We start from the raw sequence: 12,758 nt of genomic DNA, 5'->3' as shown, positions 1-12,758 counted from the left end.
CCAGTGCTTTTCTTACAAGTTACCATCAGTACTTGAAATCTAATCTGTTGGCTGTGCCTCCATTGCACCATCCATCTAAGGATCTCTAATCAAAGCTGTAAATATCTATAAATCTGTAATACCTTATGAATTCTCTATATTGACTTGAGTTTTGGGATGTTTACTGGATGAGTATATTGATTTAGGTTAATAGGAAAAATAACCAAGTCAGTAATAAAAACTCAGGGTAAATCACTTTTCCATGAAAACGGTTGAGGGGGATGAGAGGCAGCGCCAGGACAGACGGCTCCTGTACACGAAAGGTCAGCAAGTCAGCGTGAGCGGCTTATGTAGGAAGTCCTTGCCCATCGTGGCAGGGGAGAGTCCAACAGAAGTGCTTGGGGTGACCAGGGTCTCCTTGGGAGCTTGTGAACGGGCCGGCCGTAGCCACGGTGCCCGTTTGTGTATCGGTTAAGTAACACCTTGGTTTTAAGGGGACTGCTTCCATCGCTGCGACAAGCCGCTGACAGGAGTCCAGCAGAGCCCTTGCAGTCTGTTGGGTAAGCAGGGTTTGTGCCCACAGTGCTGTTCCTCAGGGCTACCTGTCGCTGTGCGAGCAGCTGTAGGGCTGCCCCCCAGGCTGGATAACAGCACGGTGCCTCACACCCGAGGAAGGTGGGATCCGAACAACAGAGGTGTAGCGAACTGCAACGTGCTTCGCCGATCCTGTGCACATGCAGGAAAGTGTCCACAGGTTACCCCATCTCACGGCTGATACGGATCTACACCATTTTGCCTGAAGCCAATCTGGAGACTACAGCGCGAAGTATTAGTGATCTGCAGGAAAAGCCGGGCTGCCTGACACAGATGTAACATTAGGCTTAGCCACAACACTGGGAGCAACAGAATTTGCAATCAGTGTGTGTTTTTTTTTCATCAAACTTCTTGGGATATTAACTTACATTGTTCTAACTCAAGCTCTTCTCCATGTGGTTTATAAAGCAAAAGAGCTTTTTTTTTCCCTATTAATTTCCTGGAGCACAGTGTATTGCTTTCTTGTTTTAAATAAAGCTCCTGCTCTATTTTGGAATAACATAATGAGTGAAAAATGAATTTATCCATCCTGATGGCAGGACAGCAATTTGTTACACTGCCAGCTGGACAACCTGGATCAGAAACAAATTTGGGTTCCCAGGCTCTGCGCCAGAAGAGCTGAGACATATTTTTGAGGTGATGTACTTGGACTTCAGGGGGAGATTGTTGACTGAACTGAGCTGCTTTCAGAAACATCCTGCCAGCTGATCCACAAAACACCGCTGGTTTTTGCCTCAAAATGGAGAGCTCTCCTGGCCCACACCGGCTGTGGCTGTTAGGAAGTGCTCCAGAGGAGCTGGACGTGCAGGTGAAGAATTTGGGACACTCTGAGTGGAAATGAAGGCATTTCTGGATGTATGTTTACCCTTATTTATCACTTATTATTGATGTATCGATCCAAATCCAAGTCATCACGTATAAGGTTGTTGAAGGGGGGTTGTCCTTTTCACGTGGAGCCAGAGCTGAAACATGAGTATAAGATGTCCCAAGGACATCCCTTCTTGCTTTCACCACCCCAGACTTGACCTGACTCATGCCACTGTGTGAAACCACGTCTCTGTGCCTTCCCCATAGCCCTCCCTACAGGCTCCATGACCCTTCCGTATCCCCCAGACCACCTGCAGACACCAGGTGTAAGCCAGGAGGCTGCGACCTGCACTGGAGCACCCCACTGAGGAACTCGGTAACTCTGAAGCTGCAGCTTTTTTAAAGGACTGCACCTGCATGGGGCCTGATCCGGTACAGCCTGAGCCTGGATGAGGCTCCCAGCTGCTGTTCTCTCCGTGGATAAAGATACTGTCAGCTGGAACGATCTGCTTCCACATTTTGTATGGACATATTAAGTGCTTGGAAAAGCTCCAAGTGCTTCAAGTGAGACTCTGAAGCAAGATGTGACTACAAGGGAAAGCATGTTGTTAGGGCTGTTTTGTAGAAACAGAGCACCCTTTTCTCACATCTGGGTAGACACAATGTTGATAATTATGGCGGTATGTTTAGATGGTCATTGATGGGTATGTTTATATGTTGTGTTTTATTGTTTATGTATAACTTCAGTTACTTCAAAAAATGTAGGAGTAAGTGTATTAGTAGCAGTCTGAGCAGTAAGAAGCATCTGTAAAATCAAGGGGAGTCTCCATAGACATGAGTCTAGGTGCGCAATAATTCCCTACTGTTCACTTACTACAAGGAACTGGGGGCTCCAACTAAAACTCTCAGGTGGCAGGTTTAAAGCAGAGGAAGAACTTTTTCCACAGTCAATAATTAAAACATAGAACTCCTTGCTACAAGATTTTGTTGATGCTGAAGCTCACATGAACCTGTTTTAGACAAATTGATTAAAAAAAATAAAAATCTTTGGGTTTAGAGCATAACGCAGCATCTGATAACATCTTTAGTTGAAGAAGCTCCTAAGCAACAGGTTCCTGGAAGTATGGGAGTACACTGTAGCGTGTCGCTGTACGTTTGCCCCGCTCTTCCTCAGGATGTGACAGGAACCAGGACGTGGGCGAGAGGAGCTTTGGCCTGACCAGCTTCTCAACCCTGGCGGTAAAGGCTCAGTGGAGTTATGTGACAGGGGCGGAAAGGGAGAAATAAAGGTAGAGGGTTGGATGCCAATTTAGTTAGTGCTGGCATAAATCGAAGGATGCAGTGAAGCAGAGCATAGGAACCACAGTGCACTGGGTACCTGAAAGGGGCTTCAGCGCACCTCCCCGAGGGCTCTGCAGGCACCAGTATTGCACTTGCTGCTCAATAAGGCAATGCAGGCATACATTTTCACCCGGACACCTTCAAGATCTTACTCTGTGTGACCTGCCAAAGAAGAAACCCTGCTTAAGTGGAACCTGTTAGCTTCAGTAAGGACTCCCTTTGGGTACTTGACAACCAAAACCCCAGTCTTGAGGAGACTTGAGCAGATACTTGCCATGGCCTGGATGCACGCACGCACCACCCTGCACACGTACTTGCTCACTGAGTGATCAGCTGCTTGACAGCTACCAGAGCGTTCACAGGGGCAGTTCTGCAAGTCTGGAGGGATTCATAGATGCCAAATCAGACTTTATTTCATGTTAGGAAAGCCATCAACAAATTCCTGTACACAGTCCTCCAAATCCAGTGGTGTGCACCAAAATGACCAAATTTCCCTTACTGTCCCCCTGTTTCCCTGTTCTCTGCTGAACTTGGCCAATGAAGTGTTTTGATGCAAGGACAGTTGTTCTCCCTTTGCTTGCGCAGTACCTTACACCACAGGCTCTTGCTCCGTAGCTAGGGGCCATGGGCCAGAATTACCTTCCCAGAGCACATTGTGTACCAGGGACCCTTCCCCACGTTGGATTTGTGGGAAGCCTGCAGCCAGAGTATCTTTAAGCCCCATTGCAGGTTGAGGGTTGTGCGTGGCTCCCTAAATCTGATGGTTGTCTGTGAGAGTCCCCAGTCAGTCATGGCTTTGTACAGGGAGCGTGCGAGTCCCGGTGTGGTGGCAGAAGAGCAAGCAGCGTGTCACTGATGTCAGTGCTTGTTCCAGAGCATTTGTTTTGCGTTCTCCACTATTGTCACTATAGTTGTGACAATAACCAGAAGTGAGTGAAAGTAAGGATAATACATGTAATCTCCAGCCTCATCTGGACAACACTTAAGGACTTTCTCACTGTGCGAAGTTGTGCTCTCACACTAATTATCCTGTAGCTTGGGGAGTGTATAAATGCTAACTACCTTTGGGTTGGAACTGGCATGTGGTAATGGATGAGTAGAGGCCAATTTCATATACAAGGAGGTGAGCGTTATGCAATTCAAAAGGGACATAGCTTTTCCTTTGAGTTTAATACGTGAGTTTTTTGCTTTGTGAGCGTCTGAACTTACTGATTTCTGATAAGGGTATATACTTTGTTTTAACAATACAACCAAAGCACAGAGGAACCCAACCTTCCTGACAGATAAGCACACACTAGGGTCTTGAGAGCCATGAGATTATGTGCTTTGGAGAGCTGAGGAGCTGCAGGAGCAGTTTTCCAGTAGAGATAACAGCTGCACATATTGTTGGGTTGGGCTGGGCTTGTCCACAGGGTGCAGTGTGAGCCAGGCACCTTCACCTCAGCGACACCAGCTGGCGCCCGGTGGTGGTGTGGATTACCCAGCTGGTTGGTGCTGACTGTCTGATGTACCCATGGCATGGCAGTCTCATCTGAATTTGCTAAGAGGAACGTCACAAGACCTGCAGGTGACTTCTCAGGCCAAAGCCATCCACAGCACCCTCAATCAGATGAGTGGCATTGACCACTGAAGAGGCACCCTCAACCAGATGAGTGGCATCAACCAGTCGAGAGATTAATTTCCAGTCATAGCTAAATGTTGGCTTTGTTCCATGAAGTTAAAAGTTGTACTGTCAGTTTGTTTGCTCTTCCTCCCCCGGATTCGGTATTCCTCTGATTTTGCAGCCAGCTGTGGGTTGTTTTTATTTGGACCAGATCATGTCTTGGGGCAAAACTGACATCACTGCTGGGTGTTGTTAGGGAAATGAGGAGCAGGGAGGCGGGTGCAGGAAGTGCCTCCATTTCTCACCACTGAACTGGGAGGTGAACTCCACTTGCCAGACAGGTTGGTGGGGTCCGGCATGTGACACGGTTTCAAAGCAGCCCTTTGCCAACACCCTTAAGCTATGAGAGGCTCAGGAATCTTGTCAGGTGGAGAGCTGCTGATAAGTTAAGACTTGCATGCTATGTGGTGTGGGCTGCTCCAGTGCTCTCTTAGTGTTTGTTGGGGGATTTAGGTTGTTGGGTTGTTTGCTTTTAATCATCATTTTAAAGAGCAGTACTAGCAGGGCAGCGGGGATTCAGCATGTCTCTTGTAAATTCAGAATTGTGGATGTAAATAAATGAAGACTAACCATGCAGTTGTTGGTAGGTGGTAAAGCCCTTTGCTTTAAGCAGTACACAAGTTCTTACTCTGCTGAGTTGTAACATTTCCAGTTTGAAAGAGCGATCATTAAAATTGCAATGGTTATTTCATTTGTGAACTTTCCTTGCCAGCCCCCTTTTTTTCACATTTAGTATTGCTATGATGTTGCTTTGTGTCTCCCACACTTTACAGATTACCTTGCCATATACCTTACACAGCTATGTAACTCCCGGCTTTCACTTTTATCTAGTTGTTTTTGACCTTTGGAATTGGGTTGTGTAACCAGAGGTGCGAGTAACGTTTTTTTCCACTGAAGATGAGACACGTGTCGTATATAAAGACAGTGTCTTTAATGTCACTTTGTAGTTGCTAGTTCAACACGTCGCAAGATACTAAGCTGGTACTCGTAGATACTGTGAGCAGTTTATCTCGCAGAGAAGAGCACCACGTGAAGAGAGCCAGTGCCTGTTGCAGCGCTGTGAGCAGCAGCAAACACACCGCTCGCACCGGGGACGTTGAACCGTGGCCTGTCTCCTATTTCATGCTAAACAGGATAACAGAAGTATTCTTAGAAATGCAATGTTTCTAAACATATCAGAGGCATGTCCAGCACCTAAAAACAACAAAAAAAAAGAAAGTGTTTTTCAAGTTTTTATTTTGGCATGAATCCTGAATGTTCGTAGGAGTATCAACAGGCTCTGGAGATGGCTTGCTGTTGTGCTCTTATTTCGTTAGACCTGGCCTTCCTTTTGAGGTCAGACTTTAGTTTCTAAAAAGAGTATAATTTAAAGCTATTTGTAGCGCTTCGTGATCACCTGTAACTACTAACGAAAAAGATCGGGCAGCAGAGAAATAAACACGTATTTGCTGCAGCTGCGGCCGCTCTTCTGAGGGCAGTGAGAGGAGAGGCCCGGGCGCCATAGTGAGGTGCCCGCTCGGCGGCGTGAGGCTGTACAGGCCGAAGCTGGCAGCACAGCAGGCTCCGCATCCCGGTGTTTAAAGTTTACTTTGCTGTTTGTCTTAAGCGGGGTCAGTGTTGTAGTGAATAATTTATAGGCAGCATGAATGAGCTCATTAGTCACCTTTTCAGAGCTTAAATGAGTTTTGCGGTTGTCATTACATGGGCCTTCTGTTCAGTGGCACAGCGAGATGGCAGCTTGGTGGTTGGCCGCGCGGTCGCAGGACAGCCCGTCTCCTGTCACGGCCGGGCTGGCTTTTGTGCTCTGCCGAAACCCCCCTTCTGCTGCCCAGTGCTGGCCCTGTAGCCTTCAGGGCCTTCTTTGGTGACAGCCTCTGCTTTGGGGGTTATATGTGACATTTGGTTTGACACTGTTCTGTTTTCCTGTTGTATTTCTTTTTTCCTTTATGGAAAAAAGCACTGAAATTATTGGACCGATGATAGGAGGAATAAGTGAAACCCTACACATGCATACAAACAATAAAAATGACTTTTCTCCTCTAACATGCTTCAAAACATGTTATGGCCATTGCATTCTTCGTCTCTGGTCCTCGAAATGCTTGTGGATGTGCTGCACTGCGCTGGGACTGCCTGAACCTTAGAAGTAACCATAACTATCCCTGTTTACAGGGCCGGGGATTTAAAGAAACAAAATCCCCAGCATTATTTGCTACTGCTTTGGCTATCCAGGCCCGTTTATCCTCATGGTTGTGCAAAACCTGTGGAATGAGAAATTTGTCTGCAAAAAATCTGCGAGGCGTCAGACGTGCCGTATCTAGTGGCTCACTACCTCTGCTAGCTGACATTACTTGTTGCCAAAAAGACCGGAGCAGTGCTGAGGGACCCAATATGTTAAGGACCCAGTGCTACGTCAGCCCACACCATAATGATCCCTTGTCACTGGGGAGCAGCCAAAAGCTGCTTGCAGGGAAGCCCACCTAACCGAACATCAATGCTGCGGCCAGGGAGCGGTTCTCTTGCCATTGCTGGAAACAGAAATTTCTGTTGAGATGTGGGTGATTTAGGTTGTTTTTAGTTTTTTTTGTTTGTTTGTTTTGTCTGTTTGCTTGTTAATTTTTTGTTTCTTTTTTGTTTGTTTATTTGATCATTTGTTTCTTTTTTCATTCCTTCCACTGCAATCTTTCATTGCTTTCTGTTCTGCTCCCTGATGTGTTTGGTGCACTGGTATATAGCATTGCAAACACATCAAGGATAGAGGTCTGCTTAATAATTTTATGTCACTTTGCTTGTTTACCCAACCTGCATCCTCATAGCAGCGCTTGGCAGGCACAACTGTAGGTCATCCTTGCTTGTACTTCAGCACAGCATCACCTAATAGAGGCTATCTCTGTGTTGATGCAGTCTGGGAATCTGGACCTGCATCTCACAGGATTTCCTCTGGGAACGGTGTTCAAGAAATGTACAGGAAGAGTAGTGCTGAGTGGTGAGCAGAGGAAAGCACTCTGGAATATCCTGTTGTACAATGAACTGGAAATCAAGCTGGGAATCAATGCAGTCATGCCTAGGAAATCCACCCAGTGCAAGCAAATGGTCAGAGGAGAGTAATCACCTCCTAGCTTACAACATCAGTGATAGCAAACTGAGTTTAATGTCAGTTCATGAGGTCCTCAATTTGTGAGTTGTGAACACAAACTTCACGATCAGTGAAGTTGATGGAACTTCATTTTGCATGTATATGTACACAAATAAAGGACAAAATCCTGAAGTCTTTGATGAAATTAACAGCTTGTATTCAGAAAAAATGAGGCAGGACTCAAGATGTCCAGAAATAATTCTGTCTCAGTTTCAGAAATTCTGTTGGCAATACAATTCAGAGACTTCATAAAAGAACTTAGTCCTCCATTATAGTTTCCCCCCCAGATTGTGATCTTTACTTCTATGCAATGTTGGCTGCTGCTTTTCTTCCACCTTGCTTTTAAGAATAAAAATTCAGTTGATTTCTGGTTTTGCTGATTACTTGTATGTTTGACTTTAGCTGCCAAGTGGTGAATACTGATGTTGAGATAACTCCAGGCCAAATTTTGCTGCATTACACCTGTGCAGCAGATAGCAGAGTCTGTGCAATGAATCCCAGAAAACAGCTCTTTATTTTAGTTCTTTTTTTTTTTTCAGCATCTGCAAACACCACAACAATAGTAGAAGTACTGTCTTATATTGCAGTTAATTTACCAGCTATGTTAGATGTGATTTCAGAGCACTATAGCCATTGCAGCTGACGACTCCAGTTAGTTATGTTTGTCCCAGCAACATTTTGGTTCCCGCTGGCTGGGCTACTAAAATAAGCCGCACTGGCAGGAGCTTGTCTTTACCAGTAAAAGCTAGGTTTACGCTTGGGATCCTTGTGTGTTGGTGTAATTACACTGGTAAAGCATCTCTCATATGGACCTGTTTTAATAAATGTGTGTAGGACAAACTAGCATGCATGATATTCTCCTCCCACTGCACTCATGTACAGAAACACACTTGCTGGTAGCTTGTCAGCTGTATATAATGTTAGTGCTAAGCATACTCATTTTCTCAGAAGCTGCAAGCAAGTGTTACTACAATAACATTGTAAATGTGCATACATTATTTTATAAAGGAACTATTTCATAAAAGCTCTGCATTTTATAATAAAGTCAGTGTATTTCAGACTGTGAAGCAGAAATGCTGTAGATATTTTTGTTTCCTCTCACTTCTGACAAAGCTCCATTTCGGTGCGCCTTTTCTCACTGATTCACTTCTGTTTCTGTTGGATTTCTCCAGCTGGGGCAAATGAGAACTAGAGGGATAATTAAATGAAAGGTTGGGAAATGCCTTCTAAATCTGATTCCGCATGTCTCAAGTGAATAAGCAAAAGATAGATCTCCTCTCAGGAAGCTGGAGTAAGCTTGGTCTCCATTGTGTGTGCAGCTTGCATCCTTAGCTAGTGCTTGAAGTGGGAGAAGCCAGGGGACACAGGGCACGGAGGCAGGGTGCAGCTGCACTGGAGCAGGCAGGCAGTTAGCTCTCCTACCTCTGCAGGGGGCAGTGACTTCATGTGGGAATTTGGATACAGCTGTTTCTCTGCCCCAGAAGTGGGCATGGTGCAAACAACAAAACCAGGTTGGTCTGCCGCGGTCAAAAATAACGAAGTGTTGATACTGCGGGATCAGGATCTCTGTATGAGACTACTCATTGGTATGCCATCGGTGAGAGTTTCGAGTGTCTGCTCCTGGAACGAGGGGACCCAGTTACAGCTGGGGCAGATGGAGGCATTAACATGTATTTGAATGGCGGGCGGCGAACAACAAAAGGCAATGCTGGGCAGTGCTGGTGGCGTGAAGGAAGGGTCCAAGGCTGCAGAATGGTAACTGGAGAAGGGCGCTGGTAATGGGAATTGTGAAAGAGGAAACAAGCGAACACGTATTGTATTCATGATTTAGTTTTTAATGATGCCTGAAGGTGTTCAGCAGCTCCCTGCAAGATTAAATCCATTGCCTCAGAGATAACAGAAACTTAGAAGTGGCAAGACTGATAGGGGAAGCCAGCATGGAGGAAGAATGGGAACAAATGAGATGGTCAGCAGATGATATTATGACTCTGAGAGGTCCCAGTACAAGCGGCTGATCGCAGCGGTCACAGGGAATACAGGGCAGCAGCCCTGTCCGCTTGTCTTTGCTAGGTACATGCGCATCAGGGGCCTTTCAGAATTGGGTGTTTTTTGGGCACAGCTCTACATCCAATTACAAATCCAAATGAATAATCAGCAAACTTGCAGCAGACCTTAGGTAAGAAACTTGACTGTGATGTAGAGAGAATAAACACTGACAGGGATGCCAGTCAGTGAGGACGTTAAAGTTGGAGATCAGGTCGGGAACGGGGGCTTAAGGATGAGCGTAGGAAGTGCAGGTCTATTGAATGGTGAGATTGGTGGGGTCAGATGGCAGGAGATGGAAATATTTAGCGAGGTCACGTGGCATGGTTGGAATGGTAGCAAAGGAAGGTGTTCGCAGCTGAGATGGAGAATGGAGGCGGGTAGCTGAGCTTCGGAGGATTGGTAAAGAGCCTGTGACCCTTGCTGTGCTCATTTTGCAACGTTTGCTTCTAGGGGGTTATCAGGGATTCCAATCTAGAGGAGGATAAGAGATGAAGGAGTGCAGGGAGATGGGTGGAAATCCTCATTAAATAAGATACCGAAACATCTGCGGTTGGTATTCTGAAATCTGAGTGGAAAGATTAGGCTGTTGCATATTAGCCCACAGGGCTAAAGTGCAGCTCTGCACTGTTGGTACTTCTCATCAGCCTTTAGTGCTGCATATGCTTTGGTCTTGATGTACAAATAGTTTTCATCTTTCAGTGTTGCCAATCTTTTGTGAAACGAGTTCGTGTTATTCCTAGCTCACAAATGGAGGCATCAACACCCAAGTAAATTTGGTGGCTTGCCTAAGACTCTGGTGAGTTACTCGATGGCCGTATATTGGATGTGCTGATGCTGCTAGTTTCTAAGCCAACTGCACGGCTTGGAGAGGGCGGCAGGCCCTCTTAAGTTAGTTAACCATTCCATTAACAAGTCAGGAGAAGCTGGGGGACACCCTCATCCCAAGAGGCAAGGTATCAGAGTTGTCTCACTGGAGGAGCCAGCCAGCAGCTCCTTGCTGCTGAGCTCAGGGTGAGGGGGAGGCAGCAGGAGGCACCCACGCCGCTGCCTCCCGCAGGGTGCCTCAGCCCGTAGCCCCGTGCCAGCCCTCCGGCCGGGGGTGCAGGATCCGTCCCCCTGCTCCCCGAGGCCTCTCGGTCCCCAGCTGCAGACCCCTGTGCTGGCTTTTCTGTGTGCTCGTCAAATGCCTCACGTTGGTGCTTCGCTGTAATCCGTACTGTGTGTGCTGGGGAAGTTCCTCCCTGCCACGGGGAGGGGGTAAAACCGACCTTGTTCTCCCAGTACGAACGGGGAATCTTTCCCCTAATTCTGAGCAGACCTGTGCTGTGTACCTGAATAGGATACACACAGAGTAAGGCACTACTCAAGGTGCAATATTGTCTATATACCACCCTGTGTCTCGCCAGGCTTCCCCCTTCTCACTTCAGGAATACTTCTCATTAGCTGGATTCTCCAAATACTAAGACACTTGACTTTTACAAGTGAAGATAAATGTGATAAATCTCCTCGCTGGCTGGCAAAGAGACGTGTTGATTCACAAAGAGAAACGTCTGAAGCATTTGGAGTAAACTTAGGTGGGTGGAGTTATGACTTGCTAATTTAGTTTGGGTTTGGAACAAAATGGCCATGAGATAAGAACTGTGTAAACTAATGGTCTGCTGACTGGGTTAGTGCTGGAAGCAGCACGGTCACAGGGCACGGCTACCAGCGGTAACAGCGCAGTTCTGCTGCCTGACAGGTACTGTCCTCGCCCTGAAATCCAGCTGCTGGCGTGTCTTTTTGAAAAATGCAAGAATGTGAAATAGCAGTTCACTGGGTAGGGGAGGGAAAGCTATCGGCAAAAGGAGGTCTTAGCGAGTTATGACAGGAATTTCTTGTTTGAGAGAATAAGCGGAACACTTCTCAGCCCTGCACTTTGAGAACTAAGTCGTCGCTACTCTCCTGCCTAAAAATGAGAATTTGGCAGATGTTGTAGAGATTAGAAAAGGTAACCGATGCCTCAGAAAATGGCTAAATACGGGCACAGAAACGTGGTACAATATAGTGGTGATCCTGCTTAAGCAGGATAATACTGACTGTGTGAGCCAGGAGAGAATTCCTGCAAGGTCTTGAGACAGCTGTCCTAACTTTTCTAAATAAAATTGCTAAAATACTTTTCTTCTTGGCTTAGGGATAATTTCTGTGTCCAGGGCTCTACCAACATTCCTGTATTTCTAACACGTATTATGTTGCTTACAGATTCCTGCAGCAGACCTTTTCTATACTGAAGGCAAACTAATTTTGGAAGTACGCTAAAGGTGCAAGCCTTGCTTACTCAGAGTAGAAAATCCTGGACTGAGCCACAGAACAATTTCGTGTACTTGTTTCGAAGGCAGACAGCTATACCTTGATTCTGTGCTGTGGAGCACGGAAGCTACCCAAGATCAAACACTTTGCACATAGGAGGAGATCCCATTTAACCGGAGCTGTCTAGACTGGGCAACTTCTTTCTGGTGTTTAAACCAAGTTAGCTCACTCCGATTAATCTAACTCAACTGATGGTGACGGTCTCCTTATTTTTTAATTAAGTCAATACCAGCTATGTCAAGATACGTTAACGGGGGAGAAGAGGCACCATTCTTCCTAACTGAGGTCAGGCCTGATTTCAAAGGACGTTTCCTTAGGCTAGGGGCTAGCCGTTGGGTCGGTTTATCTGGGAAGCCACCGCGGCTTCCCCCGCACGGTCCCGCAGCAGAGGCGCCGCGCCGGGTGTCACAGCAGCGGGCAGCCCCTGCCGCCAGCCGCCGCCGTCCCGGGGCGGGCGGCCCCTGCGGTGCCCAGCGGTGCGCAGCGGTGCGGGGAGGCGGCGCAGCTCGCGGCTGCTGCGGGGGGATCGCCCCCCTGGTGCCGGGGGTGCCGTGCGCCCGGGCCCGGCCCCGAGGAGCGCCGCCGCCCTCCCCCCCCCCGCCGGCGGCCCTCCCTCCCTGCCTCCCTCCCTCGGCTCTCCCGCCCGGGCTGGCCCAGCCCACGTTTTCCCTCTCTCCCCTCCCTCCCCTGGTCATGTGTCGCCTTTTTTTGTTTGCGGTGGAAACAATTTCTCGCTCTCCGGCTCGCACCCAGGCGGACCCGCTGCGGGGCGGCCCCGCGGCCCGGGCCCCGATGCTGCCGGCGGCGCCCCCTGCGCCGGGACCCCCGCGGCACCCCCGGGGCTCGGGC

At 47.6% G+C, this 12,758-nt stretch overlaps 1 protein-coding gene across 3 annotated transcripts in view; it reads left to right on the top strand.

Moving 5' to 3' along the window:
• FOXN3 (forkhead box N3) overlaps positions 1–12,758 on the top strand; it is a 200,034-nt gene that overhangs the window by 54,495 nt on the left and 132,781 nt on the right. The gene's annotated exons all lie outside the window — the stretch shown is intronic.

This window comes from Cygnus atratus, chromosome 5 (assembly GCF_013377495.2).
Source record: "Cygnus atratus isolate AKBS03 ecotype Queensland, Australia chromosome 5, CAtr_DNAZoo_HiC_assembly, whole genome shotgun sequence".
Lineage (NCBI taxonomy): Eukaryota > Metazoa > Chordata > Aves > Anseriformes > Anatidae > Cygnus > Cygnus atratus.
Note: the sequence above shows the minus strand (reverse complement) of the source record. Positions and strands in the feature narration are given on the sequence as shown.